At 38.3% G+C, this 25,513-nt stretch overlaps 1 protein-coding gene, 1 long non-coding RNA gene and 1 other non-coding gene across 26 annotated transcripts in view; 2 read left to right on the top strand and 1 right to left on the bottom strand.

The window, feature by feature from the left end:
- EXOC6B (exocyst complex component 6B) overlaps positions 1 to 25,513 on the bottom strand; it is a 678,312-nt gene that overhangs the window by 586,687 nt on the left and 66,112 nt on the right. The window lies entirely within an intron of this gene.
- On the top strand, positions 15,261 to 15,325 carry LOC114672030 (small nucleolar RNA SNORD78). The gene has a single exon (XR_003722229.1). It is a non-coding gene; the product is annotated as a small nucleolar RNA SNORD78 (small nucleolar RNA).
- LOC144333741 (uncharacterized) overlaps positions 19,780 to 25,513 on the top strand; it is a 71,301-nt gene continuing 65,567 nt past the window's right edge. Inside the window, exon 1 of the long non-coding RNA XR_013402707.1 lies at positions 19,780 to 21,845. This is a non-coding gene — a long non-coding RNA (uncharacterized LOC144333741). The remainder of the gene's footprint in view (positions 21,846 to 25,513) is intronic.

Here is a 25,513-nt window from a genome sequence, read left to right as displayed (position 1 = left end):
TGCAGTTGAACAAAATGTGGCTTTTCTCTTTTAACAAATACCTTAAGGTAGAGAAAGACTGCCATCTAGTGATGGCCCTTTTCTAACATTCCTTGAAACAATGCGGCCTTACAAGTAAACAGGACTGCTTAAAAATCTAAAAACTGTATTCCATAATACCCATTGATCAGAGACTTATAGCTGATTACTAAATGATATGTAAGGTACACACCTCTAATGTTTAAATTTCCATTACTATTAGAAAGCAGGATCTTGAGAACAAAGGCATAGGTTTTTGACATGTCCAGGTTATATTGCAGTTAAACAAGACAATCTATGGAATAAACTGCACCACTAGTTTAATTATTTGTGATTATCTCAATAATAGCCTAGTACTTGGTAAAAGGCAAACAAGAAGAAACACATGGAAATTAACTAAACTTTTTATAGCCTAAATTTGACTCAACTAAATAAATGCTGCCATGTGGAGTCTGGTTTCCAAAAACCCCCAAATAAACCACTGGTTTTTGCAAAAAGTAAATTATTTATCCTAGTATAACTATCTGGTGCATAGTTCTAGATTTCATAATAATACTATATCCATATCCCACCTAAATTTCATGTGCATATTAAGAGATCTTAATTTATAAAATGGCACTTGAGTAATTCTATTGAACAAATATTTACCATTCCCCTGTACTGAACCACTACAGGATTATATCACTTGCTTAGAGCCTATATTAACTCAAATTTGCTTGTCAAAGAAGGAGGAAAAATAATGTTATGAGCATTATTTCATTTAAATCCAATGCATCTTATAAATTGGACATTATTCCCATTTTATAAATGAGAAATCTGTAACCCAGGAAGATGAAGCAACTTGCCAACTTCACATAGCTACAAAGTGTCCTCTCTACTGCATTAGTCTATCTCTTAGAACGAGGAAAGCAAGCAGGTGGCATGGGCCCCTAAAATGTTAGTTGAAAGAGGTCTTAGAGATGGAATACAAAACTCTCATTGTACACTCAAGGAAACTGAGGTCAAGGCAAGTTAAATGCCTTAATCAAAATTACATTGCTTGTTACGATACAATTAGGCCTGACCCCCAAAGAAAACAGAAAAAGCTAATGCCACATGAAGCCCAACACAAAGCTAAGTGGTTTAAAAAGAGAGAGAGAGAGAGACAAACTTCTACTTCAAGATGAGTAAGTTGCCTATTAGTTGTGCCTATGCAACTATTCTCTTCTTCCTCCTATTGGAGGAGTCCCAATTCATTCTGATATTTCTGTCCTGCCACAAAAGATAAATATTAATTAGTCTGTAAACCAATCATGGTAATTGCATTCTCTTTGTCAGTGATCAGTTAATATATGGTGGTGTGACACACTCATCTCACCAATGAGAAGGAAAATCTGTCAGTGAGGGTCCAAGAAAAGGTTTTCTTTCCTGAAGCATTCAGGAAAAGAAACTGCTTTTCCAGCCTTAGACATTGTCCTGTGAGAGCATAATGTTTGAGGATGCAGTAACCACTCTGAAAAGGAAGAAGATATTGCCCAAAAAATAGAATGGCAAAGGGGAAAATGGAAAGCACTTGGCTCTTCAATAGTGATGCAATCCTGAAACAGCCCTATCTCCAAACATCATGTTATATGACTTAATAAATTTCCCATTGTTTAAGCCACTTTCCCTCGATATTCTGCTACTTGCAAAGGAAAGTATCCTAAATGACGCAACATTATTCAGTCTTCAAAGGTAACAAGCAAACCAAAGAAACAACCAAGAGCAAGTCAGAGTCTACACACGGCAAAGCAATCTTGTTCCCTGGACCTACGCCATTCTTCTCCTTTTGCTTCTAGTTTACTTAGGAGTAACTCCCATTTGCCCCTCAATTTTCAGCTTGTACCTTTTCTGGGAAACCTTCCCTAATCACATAGACTCTATTATGTGCTCCTCCTCGGTGATTATCATCTTTACAGAATTTATTAAACTATATCTGATTGTCCATTCACTTGCCAATCTCCCTGTGGGGAGAGACTATGTCTTACCCATTTTATCTCCACCTCCTGGCACACAGCCTGGCACAGAGGAGGTCCTCCATATATGATGAAGATGGAGAAAGAGAAGGAAAGGTAGGAGACTAACTGATGAGGATTTCTAGTTGTTTCAGAGGTGGATGCAAAAGTGCATCTCATGATACAAAGCTGTTGAGATGTTTTCAGAACCACGGAGAACTTCAAGACACAATGAACTGAACATTTCGGTTTTTGTTTTTGATTAATTCAAGGAAAAATTCCAGAGTTTATTCTGGTCTTTTCTTTTTCATATATATGTTTTTAAACTTCTGTCATGGTTTTATTCCTCAAACATTTTCTTCTCATTAAGCTCCATAAAAGCATCATTAGTATTTTTGTTTATTCCAAATGTTAAAAATAAAGTGGAAAAACAGATTTGTGCATGATGTTGAAAGAGAAACTGCAGGAGGTCAAAAGGAGTTTAAAGTCCCTTCTCCTTACTTCAGTTTGTCTATCAGTTTAATTCCAACCTTACTATTGTAATCTGGATGTTCTGAGTGCATAAAGATGAAGCAGATCAATCAGATCATCATCAATGGCAGGAGAAGCATATGCTAGTTAATGAATTCTAACTGAACATTATACCCAAATATTTTTGTACTGCCACAGGAGATCAAATGTATTCAAATCCTTTTTCCAGCTCTGAAGATACCAAGGTATCCAACTGGCTTCACATGAAGATAGCCCATATAACCAAAAGAATGCTGTGATGCAGATCTCTCTCAAGGCAGGAAGGGAACCCCAGTGATGGCTATCTTCAGAGGAATAAAAACAGGGTGGAGCAGTTTCAATTGACACCTAGCCAAAGGGCCTACTAAAACCTGGTTTTGGTTAAATACCACAGGAAAGTAGAGAAGGGGAAACTGTCACAAAACATCAGTCAAATCAACAACAGACTATTAGGAAATAAACTAATGAAAACAAGGAAACTCCAAATTAAGAACATAGAGACTGCCATAACTGCTACTATGATAATGTCACACTATTAGAACAAGTAATCACTATCAGTAACTGAAGATATAAAGGCAAAACAGGATTGTTAGTGGCTTCACTTTGTCCTTTGTATCTATTGTATTCAGTGCAAAAAGATTTTATTTCATTGCATCTTTCAGTGGTGGTCATGAAATCTGGCAGATAAAAGTTAGATCATGAATGTGGCTGCTAATTATAAGATAAGGTATAAAAAAGTAACTCTACAGCCTGGTGATAGTCATGAATCTAACCTGGAAAACTGCTGAAAGCAGAGTACTAATACAATTGTTTAGGAGTTATAATACCCTTGGTAGGTTAGCTCTGGTTTCACTGCATGTAATTCAGTGTGTTAAGTTTAACACTTAAACATGCAATGTTGGAGCTAAATGAAACGACCGGTTCACTTAGTATCTATCATCAACATAATTAGTCTGAATCTAGGGCATATTGATAAAACACTTCCAGATTCTTTACAAAAGATATTAATTAGTAGGGTGGTGCAAAAGTAATAGCGGTTTTGCCATTACTTTTCATTTTTGCCATTAAAGGAGAAAGTAATTGCGGTTTTGCCATTACTTTTAATTTTTGCCATTAAAAAAATGGCAAAACCGCAACTACTTTTGCACCACCCTACATATTTAATTAAAGAATTACTCTGAAGAGATGTGTAAATATTAAGAGACTGTGTATTAATTATTGAAACATGATTCTACTGAGAGAAACAAGAAAAATGAATAATTGTTGGAACACTTCGGTCTCCCCACTTAAAATTATCATTATGGTTCCAATGATAGGTATCATTAAGCTATTTACAAAGAAAGACAAACCACTAATGGTTAACACTAGTATGGTAGAAACACTGCAGTGAATAGTCATAATCCACTTAAGGCATGTAGATTTAATGTGGACTTAACAAAAATAGACCATGCAAGTTTCCTAGAATCTCTGAATCAAACCCTAATAAATGTAAGTAACCTCATGTGTAGATGTATATGTTGTATATATTATGTATATAAATGCATGTATTATATATAGTATATATGCTATATATGTGGGAGACACATATATACATATACATACCTCAAACACACACATACATACATACACACACACACACACACACTTTTTCTAATTTTCTGAGAAAGAACCAGACCTAACAATACCACATTCAACTCCTGGTCCAATTTCACCCATAAGCAGTTGTCTGCTGATACCCCATGGCCAAAAGTGACCACAATTTAAAACTCTTTAACTCTCTAAGCAATTAAGTACATGAAAGAGGATGGATGAAAGGCATCAGAATAGTTTCCATCCTAAAACATAATATAGAACAAAGCAGGCAAAATAGGATGAAGCTCCATGACCAGTATGGAAGATTGGATACGTGAAAAACATTTCTACTATCAAACTCCTAATCACCTCTAACCACCTCTAACCTAATCTCTCTAATCACCTCTGACCTAATGCTTCTATTTTATAGCCATACAGAGAAAAAGAGACATGGCCTATTGCCCACACAAGATGGGGAGTCAAATCAGAGGCCTTCAAATGAACGAAGCCAAGATACCCCCAAGATACATCCTTAGTAAAAGATAAAATAGAAAAACACTTCCCCATAAACTTCCCCATTTACTTGGAGACTGCAAGTAAACTTGCCTATCTGGTGTTGGCTCTGGGTGAGGGAAGGAGAAAACTCCCATGATAATTAAAATCACATGCCAGCCTTCTCACAGAAGGGAGGTCTACACTAATACTATCAGTCCTCTGTGGTCTGAGAAATCTCAACTGACAACTTATTTTTAAAGTAGTCCCAGCATGGTTGTTAATACCCTCAAATAACTGACTGAAGCAAAGGCAAATCTTCTCCAGAGAAATATACCTTTACCCATACTTCTAGGAATTCTCACAAATAATACTCCTTAGAACTGGAACTTAAGTATCAACAGTCATAAAACATACAAGGAAACAAAGTATAAAAACAAGAATCAGAAGAAACACAAATAGCAAAATCAGGCTTGCAATGGCTTAAACATTAATATGTATACATTAAAAATAAATGTGTAAGATGTTTAAAGAAATATAAAAGTGAATTACCAAGAAAAGAAAAAAAAACTATCAAAAATGAATATATGAACCCAAAATATCTGAGACAGGTCTCAGTCAACTTACAAAGTTTATTTTGCCAAGGTTAAGAACAGGCCTGTGACATAGCCTCGGAGGTCCTAATGACATGTGTCCAAGGTGGCTGAGGTACAGCTTGCTATTATACATTTTAGAAAGATATAATACATCAATCAATACATATAAGATTTAGATTGGTATGATCTGGAAGGGCAGGAAAATTTGAAGCAGGGAAGGGCTTCCAGGTCATAAGTAGATTTAAAATTTTTCTGATTGGCAACTAGCTGAAAGAGTTATTATCAGTAGAAAGGAATGTCTGGGTTACAATAAAGGGTTGTAGAGACCGAGATTTTATCATGCAGATGAAGCCTCCAAGTAGCAGGCTGCGGGTAGAATAGACTGTAAATATTTCTCATCAGACTTGGATTTTCAGGTTAACTCTGGAATGCCCTTGACTGACAGGAAGGGTCCATTGAGATGGTGGGGGTGCCTTAAAATTTTATTTTTGGGCCGGGCGCGGTGGCTCAAGCCTGTAATCCCAGCACTTTGGGAGGCCGAGGCGGGCGGATCACAAGGTCAGGAGATCGAGACCACAGTGAAACCCCGTCTCTACTAAAAATACAAAAAATTAGCCGGGCGCGGTGGTGGGCGCCTGTAGTCCCAGCTACTCAGGAGGCTGAGGCAGGAGAATGGCGGGAACCCGGGAGGCGGAGCTTGCAGTGAGCCGAGATCGCGCCACTGCACTCCAGCCTGGGCAACAGCGTGAGACTCCGTCTCAAAAAAAAAAAAAAAAAAAAAAAAATTTATTTTTGGTTTACAAATAGATAAACCGGAAATGAAATATAGAACTTTTAGAATAAAAACTATAACAACTGTTATTTGAAACAAGAAATGGAAAGGAAAATACTTAACTGGGAGGTGTATATATAAAAAGTACAAAATGCATAAAGACGAAAGATGGAAAACACTAAAGAAGAGAATGGAGAATACAATGGGTTTAATGGGAGCTCCAGTAAGAAATAAGAGACATGTAAATTTTTTTTAAATAGTTGAGAAGTTCCCAGAATTGATAAAAGATGTAATGAAGTTGTGACCCTCAAAATAAAAAGACAGACCCATAAGCCTTACCAAAAGTAGCCCCATCTCTGCTCAGTTATATCTAGCAAACTTTTAGAACTGGCTGCCTATTTATCCCTTCTCTTCATAGCTAAACTTTAGTAGCGTGCAGAACGTTGCTATGATGGAGCTAATTATATAAATATATGGACCCCTAGACCCGTGCAAACTTTTGGTATGTCTTTTATCAGCTCATTCTTCCATTACTACAGCATCATTTCCAAACTGTCACCATTCTCTTTAAGATGCCAATCTCAATCCTACAACTGCCTTTCACAACAAATGGTATTGCCATGTATTACATTTAAAAACTTCAGGCTTACTAGGCACAAAATATTCTTAACTTCTTGCATTCCAATACACAAGTCTGTCTATATCTCTGTCTACCCTGATATTTGTTCCTTCTTATCTCTATGAAATAGACAGCGCATCTCAATGCAAGACTAATCCTGTGTTCTCAAAATCCTGTATCTCTTCCACTCCAGGAAGGTTATTCCATCAATACTTTCTTTGGTGGGGGAAGCTGATTTCTTTCAAAACATGCCCCCATCTTAACAAAACAACACAGCCCATCATTTTAAAGAAAAAAAAAATGCACTAAATGAAAATCTCTCTTCTGATAAATTTCCTTCTGGCATCCTTTCCCTTCCCTTTCTCTCTCTCTCTCTCTCTCTCTCTCTCTCTCTCTCTCTCTCCCTCTCTCTCTCTCCCCCCCCCACCTCTCTCCCCTGCCTTTTCTCAGTTAAGATCTTAAAAGAGCACACTACACTTACTGCCTCCATTTCCTCAAATTACACTTGCTTTTCAAACCAGTGTAATCTGTTTCTTACCTATACCACTCACAATGAACCTATTCTTGCTAAAGTCAATAGAAGACTATTAATTGTCAAATCAAACATTCACTTTAAAGTTCATCATTTACTTGACTTCACTTTTGTATGTGCCACCACAAACTATCCCCTCTTTTTAAAATCTCTATTCCCGGGGCTTCTATTACACTCCTCCTTGGTTCTCCCATTCTCAGTCTCCTTCAATAATTCTTCTTCTTCCCTCTACCCCTGAATACCTCCTTGATCATTTCTTCTCACTCTTCATATATATATACACCCTCAGAGATATCATCAATACCTCAGTTGTTAGTATTAAACAAGTCTGGTTACCAAACCAATAACACCAGGATATATCTCTGTCAAGTCCTATAAACCTGAATACCTAACCACCATTCATCCTCAAAGACATCACAAACCGTGCATGTCAAAAACTACTCAGCTGGGCGTGGTAGCATGTACCTATAGTCCCAGCCACTCAGGAGGCTGAAATGGGAGGATCTCTTGAACCAAGGAGTTCAAACCCAACCCAGATAATACGGCAAGGGGCATGTCTCTTGAATTTAAAAAAAAAAAAAAATTATTTAACTTTCTACCCAAACCCACATTTCGCTCCTAGTATTCACCATCTCAATTGAAGATAACACCAGCTACTGAGTTACCTAAACTAGAAATATGTATGTTAACCTTGACACCTTACTTCACCTCATACCTCCTCATAACTAGTCACCAAGACCTATCGTTTCTAATTCCATAATGGCTCTTCTATGCTCTTTCCCCTCCCTATTCACCCAGCTACTGCCTTGACTCATGTCCTTATCATCTCTCTTCTGAACATTTGTTTTTATCACTTTCCTCTTATATTTGTAACAATTCATCTTCAATACTTCTTTGACAGTAATTTTTTAAATGAGACCTTGTACTCGGAAATTGAAAGACAGAAATTCACACACATACACACAACTTTAGGATCTTGTTTCAGGATCAAGTCCAAAGTCCTTAGCATAGTATGTAAGACCCCCTCCATGTCCAGCATTATCTCTGAATACTCCCCACATTCACTCTACAACTCTACTTGAAGTTCCTTGAGCGTAGCATGTATTCCCTCTGCCTGCAATCTCCTTACCATCACTTCTCTGGCAAATTCCTACTCATCTCTCAAGGTTCAGCTCAAAAGTCAACTCTTTCCTAAAACGTCTCTCCTTAACACAACTACTATAACCTGATACAGAAGCTCCTCACCTTTTTAGTTTTTAGGATTTGTTTTTGTTTTTGTTTTGAGACAGGGTCTCACTCTGTATCCCAGGCTCAATCGATCCTCCTGCCTCAGCCTCCTGAGTAGCTGGGACTACAGGCAGGCACCAACATGCCTAGCTCATTTTTTTGTAGAGACAAGGTGTCACTATGTTGCCTGGGATGGTCTCAAACTCCTGGGCTCAAGCAATCTTCCCACCTTGGCCTCCCAAAGTACTGGGATTACAGGTGTGAGCCACCAAGGTAGAACATAAGAAACTATTCATAAAGCCAAAGCAACCATGAAGAGCTTAAGCTTGCATACTATGGAGGAATTTACACTAAACAAGACCATGAGTCCATTCTTTAAAGATTCGAATTCAATACTATTTTTCTCCTACTTGCTGATATTAGGCATCTTTTCCCAAATGAGACCAACTTCTTTTTTTTTTTTTTCGTTTTGGTAGAGATGAGATCTTGCTACATTGCCCAGGGTGCTGTCAAACTCCTAGCCTCGAGCAATCCTACCACCTCTGCCTCCCAAAGTGCTGGCATAACAGGGTGTGAGCCACCACACCCAGCCAAATTTAATCTACAATAACAGTCTGTTGCAGCATGTATTAGTCTAGTTCTACTTATTTCATTTTTTAATAGTTTTTTGGGGTTTTTTTTGGTTTTTTTTTTTAGAGACAGTATCTCACTCTGTTGCCCAGGCTGGAGCACAGTGGCACAATCATGACTCACTTACAGCCTTAAATTTCTGGGCTTAAGGGATCTTCTAGCCTCCACCTCCTAAGTAGCTAGGACTACAGGCATGCACCACCACACGAAGCTAATTTTTAAAAAATTTTTTAGCAGAGATGGGGTCTCACTATGCTGCCCAGCTGGTCTCAAACTTCTGGGCTCAAGCAATCCTCCCACCTCAGCCCCCCAAACTGCTGAGATTACGAGCATGAGCCACTGTGCCTGCCCATAGTCTAGTTTTATAAGGAATATATTTAAAAATCTATATTTTTAAGGATGAAACAAAATCTATTGAAGCACCTAGCCCTATCCTTGATAAGGAGTGTGTGATAAGGATATAGGATAAGAGTTACTCCTGAACAGTCACGGTATAATCATTCACCAACTGGCTCTCACTTTGACACTGTATAAATTTGAACTGGTCTTGAACCTATGAAGCCATATGTGGTTTGAGGTAAATTTCACCAGGAGTACTGTCATCTTGTTTTGCCTCAAAGTTCTTGAACAAATGCCTAGTATTATCCAGAAGTTACATTAGGATAATGGGCCTAGAAATCAATGGGCACCACTACTAAAGATATTCACTGGTGGAAAGCACAGTTAATGTCCTTTTACTTTGGAATGTTTATTTGTTCATATTTTTGAAAGGGTACTACGGTGAACACTCTATACAGTAATGATTTATTTACATGTCTATCTGCCCTATAAGACCATGAGTTCCTTGAGAGTTTACACCTGGAACAATGGCTGTATCCCACAGAGAAAGCATTATAAAGTGACGAAGAGCCAAAGCAGTGCCCAAAAATGTTTCAACATTTCAACTTTCCCCAAAGAGAAGCACTAGAGTTCAATAATAAATATTTTTACCAAAAAGTCAATTCAAGTTCTAGCAGTGCAAATAATTTGCACTTCAGCTAAAATGTTAAATAGAAAAAGAAAGAAACAGAGGAAGAAAAGGAGAAATTTAGATGGCTAAAGGAAATCTATTATAGGAGGAGAGTAGTGTCTGGCAATAATTTGTTATTTCCCTAGCTCTCCTCTAACCTTCTCTGGAAGCTAGGAGAAGGAATATGATTAAACTGCAACAAGACCTGGTTCTGAAGAGAACTGATGTTTCTGGCCCTTGTTGCCAACAGAAGGGGGAGGGTGACAGCAGTCCCTACGGGCTTTTAGAAAAAATTGCTTCCAGGTGGAAATTTTTTATGGTACTGAGCAGCCTGGAGCCATTTTTTGCTTTACTTCTTAACTACTGATGATTAAACCATGGACAATCAGGCTGCAACAATGGAAACAGTTAGACGGCTCTGAAACATCATGGTTACATGCTCCAAATTACAAAGTTAACTCTCAAAGGAGAGAAACATTTTGTTGGCAAAATCTTTTTCTAAGGGGGGGACGTTTTTAACTGTGGGCGGGGGGGTGTCAGGTGGAGTCTGTCAAAGATTTATATTTGGTAGAATATAAAAGTAGCCAAGAACTCTGTATCATAATGATAAACATCAGTCCCATGCCAAACCTAGACACTGTAATGTAGAGTCATAGGGAGCTGAACAAAGGACAATGCTAAATGTCCTGGTATTTCACAATTTTTCATTACTTTATTTTGGCCTGGATTAAGCATTCTATTAAATGATTATCATAGATGCCTGTAGGGAAATCCAGCCACACAACATGTGGGACAGCTAAGTCGATTTATACCTAATCATGGTTCTGAAAAAAGTTGTGATATATATTTCTGAATTCGGAGTGATGGCTCAAGAACATTAGCAAAAAAAAGTTACTTACAATAATAACTCATGAAAAGCACACAAAAACAGAGATCAATTATTTGACCACCCAGTAATTTAATCTAGGCTATTTTTATTACCGCAATATCACACAGACCATTAAAGGTTAAATTCAGCCCAAAATTATAAAATAGCAGTAAAAGTAAGCATTTTTTAAATATGTGCCAAATCCTGTTAAATATTTTATATTCATTAACTCACTTATTCCCCAAAAATAATCCTAGCAGAAGTTATTATCATCATTTTGCACATGAAGCAACCTTTCTCACATTGCTAGTACATAAAAGCATTTACCTTTCCCAGGTTGCCATAGTTATATAAAGGATAATAAAATGAAGGAAACAGGATGAGGGAGAGGAAAAGGAAGATGAGTAAATGGAAGAGGAAGAGGAGAGCAAGAAGGAAGGTGAGGTGAAAAACACAAATGTAAAACTACATACACATTCAATATAAAGTTAAATATGTCCAAATATTTTAATTCAATTCTATAGAAAATAATCAAGGACAGAAAGAAAACCAGCAAACTAATACAACGTTTAGATGATGCAATTCTGAATTTTTTCTATTTCTGTATTACTTTATCTATTACTTAAATAAACATGTATTGCTTTTCCAACTGAAAAAATAAAATGCATTTAAGACTCTAGAACAGGCCGGGCGCGGTGGCTCAAGCCTGTAATCCCAGCACTTTGGGAGGCCGAGACGGGCGGATCACGAGGTCAGGAGATCGAGACCATCCTGGCTAACACGGTGAAACCCCGTCTCTGCTAAAAAATACAAAAAACTAGCCGGGCGCGGTGGCGGGCGCCTGTAGTCCCAACTACTCGGGAGGCTGAGGCAGGAGAATGGCGTGAACCCGGGAGGCGGAGCTTGCAGTGAGCTGAGATCCGGCCACTGCACTCCAGCCTGGGCGGCAGAGCCAGACTCTGTCTCAAAAAAAAAAAAAAAAAAAAAAGACTCTAGAACAGTACCTGGTTCATAGTAGATGCTCGATAAAATATTATTTAAAATGAAAACCAAACAACAACAAAAATTCAGTGTAACTAGAAGTCTATTTTTCAATAATTATCTAAAATGAAAAAAATGCTTAAAACAATAATGTAGTGGTTAACTATAACAAAATGGAGTCACTTATGTCAAAATTTAACCAAATTGAAGTCAGGGAAGGCCATAAAGAAACTCTCTCCCTTGCATTCCTGAAATACCTGGACATCTTGTTAGTACTTGTAAACAGAGCAAACAGATTATCACAGGAATTTCCTCTGGCCTACAGTATTTCAGATAAGACATTCAAACCTGGACAGTTGCCCAGCAACAGCTATCTCCCCAAATGAATTAGTGCCAACTCCTACAATGTGTCCCTGAGATCAATGAGCTTTGTTTCAAAGCAGTTTGCCTAAATTTCTCTTTGTCTTTAAAAATTCCCAGTTTGTCCTAGTTTTCCTCATGTGGGCCTATGATTTTCATAGCATGTACACCCTAGGTTGCAAACCTTTGCTATTACCAAATAAACTCTTTTGTTCTAAACAGCCTATCTCTCTGAGTTCCTTTTTTAGGTTGACAAATGAAATGAAAACTCCTTCTCAGGATCGATCCCTCACAAATCCAAGAAGCAATGATCACTGGTCAGAATTTTTAAAATTTAGTATCTTTTCCATATTCTAACTTCCTCTTGTAATTAATCATGATATCAAAATGGTTTTAAAACATATATATGGGCCAGGCACAGCAGCTCAGGCTTGTAATCCCAGCACTTTGGGAGGCCGAGGCAGGAAGATTGCTTGTGCCAATGAGTTTGTGACCAGCCCAGGCAACATGGCAAGATCCCAATCTCTACAAAACTTGTAAGAATTAGCTGAGCATCATGGTGTGTGCCTGTGGTACAGCTGTTCAGGAGGCTGAGGAGGGAGGATCACTTGAACCTTGCAGGTCGAGGCTGCAGTGAGCCATGTTTGCACCACTGCACTCCAGCTTGGGTGACAGAGTGAGTGAGACTCTGTCTCAAAAAAAAAAAAAAAAAAAAAAAGTACATACATTTGATATCCTGAAATTCTTAATTTAAGAATTGATGCAGCAGATTCCTAGATCCCTTCTACTGCAACTACAAAACCCATCAGTTAATGTTATTTTATTATCCCTCAAATGGGAAGGGGAAAGAAGAGAGTAGCTTCAAAGGTTATTATGATGGAACATCTGATCTATTAGTAAATAACTTGATTTGTCAACTGAAAAAGTAAGCCACTTTCTTTTGCTTCCTAGTCCACTAACAAGATATGCAAACAAAAACAAAAACAAAACAAAACAAACAAACAAAAAAAAAAACTCCCTACAAACATCATAAAGCTATTTACAAAAAAAACATTTTAGACGAAAATAAATCTGGTCCCCCTCTTCTCACATCATAGGTGCCATGTTTCCATTAGGAAACAATTTTGTGTGTTTTTTCTAGAAGCATTTGTTTGAGGACAGTATAGACTAGCCCATTTTAATAAACTCTCTTTAACACTGAAGTGTACAGGGAAAAAAGGAACCTCAGAGATGATCCAGTCCAATTTCACAGACATAACAGATTTTCCAGCTATGTCCATAAATACTAGTCCAGGTTCTGCTGGAACATCTCTAGTAAAAAGAAGTTCACTGCAAGGCAAAGAATCCCATTTCAACAGCTGTTGCAAAGTTCTTATACAAAACTAAAACTTACCTTTCTATAATTTTCACCATTTAAATTATTTTTGCCCTAAAAAGACCAGAGAGAACAAGTCCGTGATCCCTTTTTTTCCCTCTCCAGACTAAACAATCTCAAATTATTCAACTATTCTACATATAAACAGCCTTTCAATTCTAGTTTTACCCCCTGGACATGTTCCAGCAGTCACTTTTCTTTAAGTGTAACAACAAAGGCAGTATAGCACAGTGAGCAAGAACACAGGCTTCACAGACAGACTTTCAGGATTTGAGCCTTAGTTCTGCCACTTAATAGTTGTGTGATCTTGGGCAAGTTTATTAAACCTCTGTATACTTCAGTTTCCACATCAGCAAAATGCAGATAATGGTAGAAACCATTTCGTACAGTTGCTGTGTGAAGATTAAATGAGATAATGTTAGAATTCTGAACAGTGCCTGGCATACAGAAAACATTCTATAAATATTAACAATTTTTAAATCAAACATGGTCAAAGTAGAAAAATAAGGCCCATCTCCTTTAACCTTGTTACTTAGCTCCTATTAACAGCCTAATACTAATGCTTATGCAGTTTTGACAGTCATATCATGCTGTATATTGAACTCAGAGTCATAAAATTTTTCCATGTGCTTTTCTATATTGCTATATGCAGGTAGTTGATACTCTGAATCTACAATTTACTACTATTAACTATGGTCCATTTTTCCAGTCTTGTGAGACCTTTTGGGACAATGACTTTGCCATTTCAACTTTTCATTTCAATGTTTCTCTTTGTTAAGTAGGTACAGAAAGATTTTCACAAAAGAAAAAATCCAGTGTGGGAAAGGGCAGAAACCTAAAAAACTCTAGAATCTAAGAAAGAAGAACCAAAGAACCCTGGCATGCACCAACATTTAAACGGAGATTTGCTGGTTTCCAATTTTAACAGGGAAGACTGTTAATCACATAACGTCAAGTAGAGACTTGAAAAAGTTAATATTGATTCTTTAGAAAAAGTCCAGGAAATAGAAAAAGCCACCAACCTCACTTCCTTAAGCCAATATTCAGCCCCCCAACTGTGTCCAACTTGGAGAGAATTTGCCACAAGCCAAAGCTTTTCATGTCCCTACCTTTTGAAGGCACAATGGAAACAATTCCCAGAACAAGGGAGTTACGTCAGTGAACTCTCTGCTCTTTCAAGTTGCAAGGACAGTTGATTCACACCATGTGTCAGAGAGAAACACCAGTGAAAACCAACTGAGATAAATTTTAGGTCTCCAGAGATGTTTAATATTAAACTGTATTAAATCATTGTTATAGCAAATTATAAACAAAATATTTTCTTTACGCTTCCTCTCAAATGCTTCTTCTCTTGAAAAGAAATTTTAAGGTAATTCATAGTTCCAAGGTCATAGATGCTCCACCAAAGAAATCATTTCCAAATGTTAGCATCCAGAACCAATGATCTGGATCATACTCCCATCAAACTGCCCTGGCATATCACAGAGTAAGCTTTGATACATAACCTTCTAGGTTTCAAGACAGTGTTAGTTTAGTGACAGTCATAGACTTAGAGTAAGACCTCACTTTTTCAACTGTCTCTACATGAAGTCATCTTGGTGTCCACTCTATTCAATAATTTTACTTTCTACTTAGATCAAGAAATCAACTATATGTTAATCTACATAAATAATACTAAGTTGACTTTATTTTTAATACTATGAATGGTAAGACTAAAACCTGAAACACGTAATAATGTTCATCAAATGTCTGACCTGAAATGAGCATGTAGACAAAGTTAACATTGAAGAAGAAAAAAAAAAGACCTGAAACAACCTTGATCTACATGAATTTATTTGAAAAAATGGTCCTAGAGCAATCAAAATAAAATTTAACACAAGTGATAACAAAACTCAAATCATAAAAGTTGAGGAAAAACTAAACCAACAATACAAATATTTTAAGATAAAGCTTAACATGTTAAGAGACACCTTTCTGAAAACAGAGACCACTAAAACTGCATTAGTTCAATACAAGGAATTAAGAAATTACAATGGGTAATGGTGGAAAGCAAATTTCACTTCTCTCAAAAATGACATATGATGCCAGGCAGAGGGGCTTACGCCTGTAATCCCAACCCTTTCAGAGGCTGAGACGAGTGAATCCCCTGAGGTCAGGAGTTCAGGACCAGCCTGGCCAACACAGCGAAACCCCGTCTCTACTAAAAATACAAAAATTAGCTGGGCATGGTGGTGTGCACCTATTATCCCAGCTACTCAAGAGGCTGAGGCAGGAGAATCACTTGAACCCAGGAGGAGGAGGTTGCAGTAAGCCAAGATTGTGCCACTGCACTGCAACCTGGGTGAAGAGCAAGACTCTGTCTCAAAAAAAAAAAAAAGATGTATGATTAAAATGTATTAGATATCTACCTGAGGCCTCCTGTACATTTTCATTACTCTTCCATTATCAATAGATCAATCTTGTTTGGGCTATGTAACTTCTTTAGAGAATCTGATATTCTCCATAGGTGAACTCTAAACTCAACAAAGTGATGACCTACTATGACCCCAATCATCGTTGAAGAAACAAAGTTGCTTACCAATAAATTACTTCTCCGAAGTGTTATATTTAGGGCACTCTCCCAAAGTTATGAAATATCACCACTACATTCTAGCTCTCCAATCTATAGTGTAACTTGATTATTTATTTAAAGAGGGAAAGTAGCAGCATCTTTTTTTTCTAATGTTCAAAATGAACCAAACTAAAGTAGACTTTTAAAGGGCAAGAGAGATTTGACTATTAAATAATAAAATAAATGGCCTCAGAAAATTAAATGGACACTGTTTTCTCAGAAATTTAACAATATTGGCTATGTTATATGGTTTGGGCATTTTCCTGCCATAGGCTCATTTAGTATCTATTTACTGAGAACTTACTAAAAACAAAAAGAAAAGAGTATCTTCCTTTGAAGGTGCCCATACTATAATTAGTAAGGAAATAAGAAACCACAATGAAAGGTAATTATAAAACTGTTCAATGGCTAAGGATGGTAGCACATGCCTGTAATCCCAGCTACTCAGGAGGCTGAGGTCAGAGGTTCTCTTGAGCCCAGGAGTTCAAGATCACCCTGAGCAATATACTGCTCATCTCAAATTTAAAAAAAAGAAAAAAAGCCAGGCGTGGTGGCTCATGCCTGTAATCCCAGCACTTTGGGAGGCTGAGGTGGGCAGATCACAAGGTCAAGAGATCAAAACCATCCTAGCCAACATGGTAAAACCCCATCTCTACAAAAAATACAAAAATTAGCTGGGCGTGGTGGCATGTGCCTGTAGTCCCAGCCACTTGGGAGGCTGAGGCAGCAGAATTGCTTGAACTTGGGAGGCAGAGGTTGCAGTGAGGCGAGATGGTGCCACTGCACTCCAGCCTGGTAACAGAGTGAGACTCCGTCTCAAAAAAAAAAAAAGAAAAGAAGAAAAAACCTGTGTATAAAGTAATACAACATTTAAATCTGTTAGGTGATACAGCAATGAAAAATAAAGGAATGTTCAGTACAGAAATGGATTAGTCAGAAAAGGCTTCTTGGAGTTGCTAACAAACACTAATAAAGGAAAAATAAACCTTAACAGCAAAAGCAGAGGGAAGAAAATAACACACAAAACACAAAGAAAGAATGACTGCAGACTTCTCATCCAAATTATATAACGAAGAAGATAATGGAAAAATATCTGAAAAGTGCTAAAGGAAAAAAAATTGTAAATCAAGAATTTTATACCCAGCAAACATATCCATCAACAAAGCAAAATCTTAGAAAATTTGTTGTCAGCAGACCTGTACTATAAAAATTGTTAAAGTAAGTTCCTCAGGCAAATATAATATAAAATCTGTTCAAAATCTGGATCTTCACAAAAGCATAAGGAGCAAATAAACTGGTAAATATACAGGAACATACAAAATATTTTTATTATTTTAAAATTTCTTTTAAAAAATAACTAAAAACATTATTTTGTTCAAAGCAAAAATAATGATAATGAACTATGGAATTCAAAACACGTGTATAAGTAAAATGTAATTAACGATAATTCAAAGATCAATGGGTGAAATGAAAATATACTGTTTTAAGGATTGTATGTTATACATAAAGACATATAATAGCATTTGAAAACACATTGCGATAACTTAAAGATGCATACTGTAAACCCTAAAGTAACCACTAAAAACAAACAAAACAAAACAAAAAACACTAAGAAGGTATACCTAACAATGGAATCTTTAAAAATATTTAGTTGTTCTAATTCAGTTAAGGAGAATATGAAATGAGAAATAAAGGGAAAAAAAAAGATGAGACAAACAAAAAACAAACAGCAAGATAACAGAGTTAAACCTAGTCATATAGGTAATTGTGTTAACATAAATTATTTCCTCTTTTCCTGTTTTCTTTATAATTAATTGAGTATACTTCCATTTCCCCCTTCCTGTATTTAGAGCTGTTGTTGTCATTCCTTTGTATAGTACCTTGGTGTTGTTTTGTTGTTTATGTTTATCCTGCTCAAGGAGTTGTTTGAGCTTCTTGAATTTCCATTCCTGTTTTCCAGAGAAAGTCAATTGGAACGTGTTCTTTCTTTTTTTTCTTTTTGACAGGGTCTCACTCTGGCACCCAGGCTGGCATGCAGTGGTACGATCTTGGCTCACTGCACACCTCCCAGACTCAAGGGATCCTCCTGTCTCAGCCTCCCAAGTAGCTGGGACTACAGGTGCATGCCACCATGCCCGGGTAATTTTTGTATTTTTTGGTAGAGATGGGTTTTCACCATGTTGGCCAGGTTGGTCTCGAACTCCTACCTCAAACAATCTGCCCTGCCTCAGCCTCCCAAAGTGCTGGGATTACAGGCATAAACCACCACACCTGGCCCAATTTGAACTTTTATAAATGTTTCCATTTTTAATTTTTGAGAAGTAAGCCCATATCTTCAAATAATATAATATTGACTGGGCACAGTGGCTCACACCTGTAAACCCAGCAGCTTGAGAAGCCAAGGCAGGCAGATTGCTTGAGCCCAGGACTTTAAGACCAAACTGGGCAACGTGGTGAAACCTTTTCTCTACAAAAAATACAAAAATTAGCCAGGTGTGGTGGCATGCCTGTAGTCCCAGCTACTCGGGAGGCTCAGGTGGGAGGATCACTTGAGCCCAGGAGGTCAAGGCTCCAGTAAGCTGTGATTGTACTACTGCACTCCAGCATGGGCAACAGAGCGAGCCCTTGTCTTAAAAAGATAATACTGCCATCTTCCCTTTATCCATTGAGATATTGTCTATTTCCTATTATAATTGATCAAAAATTACCTCATCATACCATATCATTCCTTTTCCTCTCCTCTCAATACTTATATATCCCTTTTTGTTTTTCTAAAGATTGCTTTTGTAATATAAATAATATAGTTATGCTTTTGTTTCTTGTATTACTAACAACAGATTATCTTGATTCCCAACTATGCAAAATGAAGCATTACCTCCCCCTTATTGTCTTTTTTTTTTTTTTTTTTTTTTTTTTTTGAGACAGAGTCTCACTCTGTTGCCCAGGCTGGAGTGCAGTGGTGTGATCACAGCTCACTGTAGCCCTGACCTCCCAGGCTCAAGCAATCCTCCCACCTCAGCCTGCAGAGTAGCTGAGACTATAGGCATGTGCCACAACACCCAGCTAATTTTTTCATTTTTTGTAGAGATGGGATCTCACTATGTTACGCAGGTTGGTCTCAAACTCCTGGGCTCAACCAATCCTCCTCAGCCTCCCAAAGTGTTGGGATGACATGCATGAGCCACAGTGCCTGGCCCCCTTACTTTCTCTTTATATCTTTTCCTTACTTTCCCCAAATGTGGAAATGAATTTTACACTGATAAAGTTGATAAACACATATATTCTGTTCTATAATCCTAATTGTTTTTCATAGATGGCCCATACTTTATGTTTGCAAACAAATAACATTTGCATTATTTTAACTATACAAATATTCTTCACTTTTAAGCCAGATTGTCTACTAATATTGCCATTCCTTCCTGGCTGGAATCCCTTTGTCTGTAAATCTCTTTCTTGAAATTCTCGTTTCTTCTGCTCCAATCTAAAGTGATACTCCCAGCCAGGTATGGTGGCTCACACCTATAATCCAAGCGCTTTGGGAAGCCAAGGTGGGAGGATTACTTGAGCCCAAGAGTTCATTACCAGCCTGAGCAACACGGTGAGACCTCATCACTACAAATATATATATATACAAATTTTTTTTTTTTACTTAATAAGGTACCTTCCATTTAGGAAGAAAAATTTTTTAAAAATTAGCTGGGCATGGTGGCACATGCCTGTAGTCCCAGCTACTTGAAAGGCTGAGGCAGGAGGATAGCTTTAGACCAAGAGTTCAAGACTATAGTGAGCTCCAGTACACTCCAGCCAGGGCAACAGAGCAACACCCTCTCTCTCAAAAAAATTTAAAATAAAAATAAATAAACGAATGCTTCTCCAGGTCTTCTGCATACCTGTTTATGATATTCTTTCCTGACTGACTAACAGAACCGCTCAGGCAGTCAGGCGCGGTGGCTAACGCCTATCATCCCAGCACTTTGGGAGGCTGAGGTGGGCGGATCAGCTGAGGTCAGGAGTTCAAGACCAGCCTGGCTAACATGGTGAAACCCCCCTCTCTACTAAAATACAAAATGTAGCCAGGCATGACGGCAGGTGCCTGTAATCGCAGCTACTGGGGAGGCTGAGGTGAGAGAATCGCTTGAACCCAGAGGTGGAAGTTGCAGTGAGCCGAGATTGCGCCATTGCACTCCAGCCCGGGTGACAGAGCAAGATTCTATCTCAAAAAAATGAAAACAAAAACAAAAAACAGAACTGCTCCAGCAACCAGAAATTAAGGGAACAAAACACTGGAGAAGAGGGGAATAGTAAGAATGGGTCAGCTAATATTCTTCAGTCACTTTTTCTCCCTCAAGGTAAATACCAAATCTGCATTCAAGAGGCTGAAGTTCCCAGTAAAGGGAACAAGCAGAAAGCCAAGACCAAAAGGCAGGAAAATCAGCTTTTGACAGTTTTAGAGAACCCTGGTACCTTAAATTAGAGGCATACAAGGTTAGAATCCTGAAGAGGAAAAATGGGAAGAGAACATAACACTTATTTTCTCAACACATTTGCTGAATTCTTACGCTACACAAGGAGAGAGGTTAAGACAAGCAAAAAGACTCAGAGAAGCCAACAGAATGTTAGCTAGTCTTGAGGTATAAAGGAAAGAAAAGAATTAAGGATCTACCAAGGGAAGAGCTCCTAGTCATCACTCCAGGCTCTTTGGAATGTCTGGAGGACTACAGCATAAGGCAGTAATGAGCCAGAGACAGTCACACCCTGACTAAAGGTGAACCCCAGATTTAGCCAGCTCAGTCGTTGACTGGATTAAATATTGCCATACCATCTGCCTTACCAGAAACTGAGGGCAGAGGGGAGGGACCTTCACTTAAGGAAGAAAACACCATCCAAAACCTCCACAATTTTTTTAATGTCTATTCAGTCCAAAATTACCAGGCGTGCCGAGAGAAGAGATTCACAGATTATCTAAATGTTGAACTTATCAAATAAGAACTTTTAAAATGGCTATGATTAATATGACAAGAAAAGAAGAAAAGAACAAAACAGATGAAAAGATGGAGAATTTCACTACAGCCTTACAATTTGTTTTTTTATTATAAAACTGGAGAAAACTCAGAACTGGGTTTTAAAAATTCAGAACTCTATAAATGGTTTACCAGCAAATAAGTCAATTGAAAAAATCCACATTGAGGTTGGGCACGGTGGCTCACCCCTGTAATCCCAGCACTTTGGAAGGACGAGGCAGGTGAATCATTTGAGGTTAGGAGTTGGAGACCTGGCCAACATGGTGAAAACCCATCTCTATCAAAAATGTAAAAAATAGCCAGGCACAGTGGTGCGCGTCTGTAATCCCAGCTACTCGGGAGGCTGAGGCACAAAAATCGCTTGACACCGGGAGGCGGAGGTTGCAATGAGCCGAGATCACCACTGCCCTCCAGCTTGGGTGACAGAGTGAGACCCTGTCTCGGAAAAAAAAAAAAAAGAAAAAATATCCACACTGAAGCACAAAGAGAACAAGGAAAGGAAAGGATGTAAAATACAGAAGAATGTAAGAAAAATGAAACATGGACACCATCAAAAGTCTTCAGCCAGCAGTTCTCAAAACTTTTTGCCTGGCACTATTTTTATGTTCTAAAAAATATTGAGTTTCCTGGCCGAGTGCAGGGGCTCACGCCTGTAATGCCAGCCCTTTGGGAGGCCGAGGTGGATGGATCACCTGAGGTCAGGAGTTCGAGACAAGCCTGGGCAACATAGTGAAACCCCGTCTCTACTAAAAATACAAAAAATTAGCGGGGTGTAGTGGTGGGCGCCTGTAATCCTAGCAACTGGGGAGGCTAAGGCAGGAGAATCGCTTGAAACCGGGAGGCGGAGGTTGCAGCGAACCAAGATCACGCCATTTCACTCCAACAAGAGCAAAACTCCGTCTCAAATATATATATATATCCCTTGGGTTTCCCAAGAACTTTTGTATATGTGTTATGTTTGTTGACATTAGCCACATTAAAAATTGGAACTGAGCCAGGCACAGTGGCTCACGCTTGCAATCCCAACACTTTGGGAGGCCGAGGCTGGCGGATTGCTTGAGACTAGGAGTTTGAGACCAACCTGGGAAACATGGCAAAACCCCATCTCTACAGAAAAATTAGCCAGGCGTGGTGGCATGCACCCGTGGTCCCAGCTACTCGGGAGGCTGAGGTTGCAGTGAGCAGAGATGAGACCACTGCACTCCAGCCTGGGAGATAGAGAGGCCTTGTTTTTTTTTAAAAAAAAAAAAAAGCCAAGTGCAGTCGCTCACGCTCGTAATTCCAGAACTTTGGGAGGCCAAGGCAGGCAGATCGCCTGAGGTCAGGAGTTCAAGACCAGCCTGGACAACTATGGCGAAACCCCATCTCTACTAAAAATATAAGAGTTAGCTGGGCATAGTGTCGCAGGCCTGTAATCCCAGCTACTCAGGAGGCTGAAGCAGGAGAATCACTTGAACGCGGGAGGCAGAGGTTACAGTGAGCTGAGATCATGCCTCTGCACTCCAGACTCTGGCGTGGGGGACAGAGTGAGAAAGGGAAGGCAGGAAGGCGGGAAGGCAGGAAGGCAGGAAGGCAGGAAGGCAGGAAGGCAGGAAGGCAGGAAGGCAGGAAGGAAGGAAGGAAGGAAGGAAGGAAGGAAGGAGAGAAAGAAAGAAAGAGAAACTGAATAAATTAAAGAACATACAAGTATAAATAATATTCACCACTGAAACAATGATATTTTCATATCATGCAGCCTCTAATAAACTCAATTCTATTCCCCTAGGAGAAAGCAAGCTTTTTTATTTTTTATTTTTTTTTTTTGTTTTGAGACAGAGTTTCGCTCTTCTTGCCCAGGCTGGAGTGCAATGGTGCAATCTCAGCTCACTGCAATCTCCGCCTCCCGGGTTCAAGCGATTCTCCTGCCTCAGCGTCTGGAATAGCTGGGATTACAGGCATGTGCTACCATGCTCGGCTGATTTTGTATTTTCAGTAGAGACAGGGTTTCTCCATGTTGGTCAGGCTAGTCTCAAACTCCAGACCTCAAGTGATCTGCCTGCCTCAGCCTCCCAAAGTGCTGGGATTACAAGCGTGAGACACTGTGCCCAGCCTAAGCTTTTTTTTTTTTTTTTTTAAAGTAAATAACGTCTAACTGATATTGTGAAAATATTTTTAAATCTGTAACTCCCCTGAAAGAAATTTTATCATTGTATAATTGTGCAGATGCAATACTTAAAGACATCATAGCCAAGTATTTCTAAAAACCTATGAAAGATATTAGTCCATAGTTTCAAGCCCTATAAACCCAAAGCATGATGAATGTAAAGAAAACTATACTTGGCCAGTCATGGTAGTTCACACCTGTAATCCCAGCACCTTGGGCGGCTGAGGCAAGAATATTACTTGAAACCAGGAGTTCAAGACTGGGCCTGGGCGCCAAAGCTAAACCCTGTCTCTACAAAAAAAAATTAGCCAGCCACAGTGGCATGTGCCTATAGTCCCAGCTACTTGGGATTAGGCAAGTTCTGGAGATAGGTGGCAGTATTGGTTACAGAAAAATGTGACTATACCTAATGCCACTGAACTGTACCCTTAAAAATGGTTAAAATGGTACAGTATATGTTATGTATATTTTACCACAATTTTAAAATAAGGTGAAATACAGACATTACTCATACAAACAAAATAAATGAGTCCTTCACTAAAAGAAATGCTAAAAGGAGTTCTGCATATAAAAGGAAAAGTGACCTTAAAATGAAGCACAGAGATGGAGGAGGAAATGAAGAATCAAACAAAAGAGTAAACATATATGAATGGTGACTCTACGAAATAATAAGGAAAATGTTCTGTGGGAACAAAATTACATGTAAAATTAAAATTCATGACAACAGTGTAAGACATGGGAAAGGATAAATGAAAAAGTATTACATATTCCTAGCAGTGTCAAGGAAGTGACAAAAATATTAATTTATATTACGCTTTAATGAGTCAAGGATACATGCTGAAATTCTTTGAGTAATGTCTAATGATTAAAAAAGGAAAGGCCGGGCCCAGTGGCTCACACCTGTAATCTCAGCACTTTGGGATGCCAAAGCGGGCAGATCACCTGAGGTCAGGAGTTCGAGACCAGCCTGGCCAATATGACAAAACCCTGTCTCTACTAAAAATGCAAAAATTAGGGGAGTGTGGTGACACGTGCCTGTAATCCCAGCTACTCAAGAGGTTGAGACAGGAGAATCGCTTGAACCCTGGAGGTGGAGGTTGCAGTGAGCCAAGATTGTGCCACTGCACTCCAACCTAGGCGACAGAGCAAGACTCCATCTCAGAAATAAAATAAAATAGGAAGAAGAAGAGTCAATAGACAGCCAAAAATAATAATCATAAAGAATAAGCCCTTAGGGAAAAAGAAAAACCAGCAAGTATCAGACTTCTCCACAGCAACACTGAATACCAGAAGACAAGATGCTCAAGGAAACAAAACATGAGCCAAGAATTTTAATTTCAACCAAGCTAGCCTTTGAATATAAAGTCTATAGAGCTAAAATTCAAATATACAATGACTCAAAAATTGTTGCTCACATAAGTCCTTCTTAAGGCAACTACTAGAGGAAGAACTCAAACCCAACTAGATGACAGGGAAAACTTCAATAAAAAAAGCATGTCAATGAAGACTGAATGTATTTAACTGCAACTCTAAGACAAAAACAAAGTCAGATTAAAAGTGATCAAGTATCATACATAAAAATAGTACATAAAAATTATACACCTAAGAAAAAAAAGAGAGAAGATGGAAAGTAGAATAAGCTAGTCAACTGTCTCATACCAGTAACTGTGAGTCAAAGCTAGGCAAATCAACTACAGGTCTACAATCCCTAATCGAAAATCCTTGTAGCAAAATGTTTCACAATACCAAATTCCGTATATTTAAAAAAAATAGAGCTCATTTGTCACATATTATGTAACATCCCAGTAAGATCTTAAGAAGCATTCCATAATCAAACACATTCATATTTCAGCAGGAAAATATAGGAATATTCAAAAAAGTGATAAATATAAAGATTATTAATATATTAAGTCAGCTCACATCAGGTTTTCTTGCCAAATGAATTAAGGCAGGTTTTGACACCAAATAGTTTTTAGAGCCTTTAGGATTTGGGGATTACACATGAGAGATTAGGGGCCAAATTAAGTATGCTTGACTACAAAGTAAAGCACTAAGATAATACTATTCCCTGATATTTAATGCTAAGAGGAAGGAATAAGACAAGAGTACACAAGTTAAGTTTCATTGTTGCCCTTGGGTGAGAAACCAGTAAATATTACATTTAGAGAGAGAGAGAGAACTGAGGATGCAATACAAAGGAACCA

The sequence above is a fragment of the Macaca mulatta genome, chromosome 13, assembly GCF_049350105.2.
Source record: "Macaca mulatta isolate MMU2019108-1 chromosome 13, T2T-MMU8v2.0, whole genome shotgun sequence".
NCBI lineage: Eukaryota > Metazoa > Chordata > Mammalia > Primates > Cercopithecidae > Macaca > Macaca mulatta.
The sequence above is the reverse complement of the archived record's forward strand: the minus strand, read 5'-3'. Positions and strand labels throughout refer to the sequence as shown.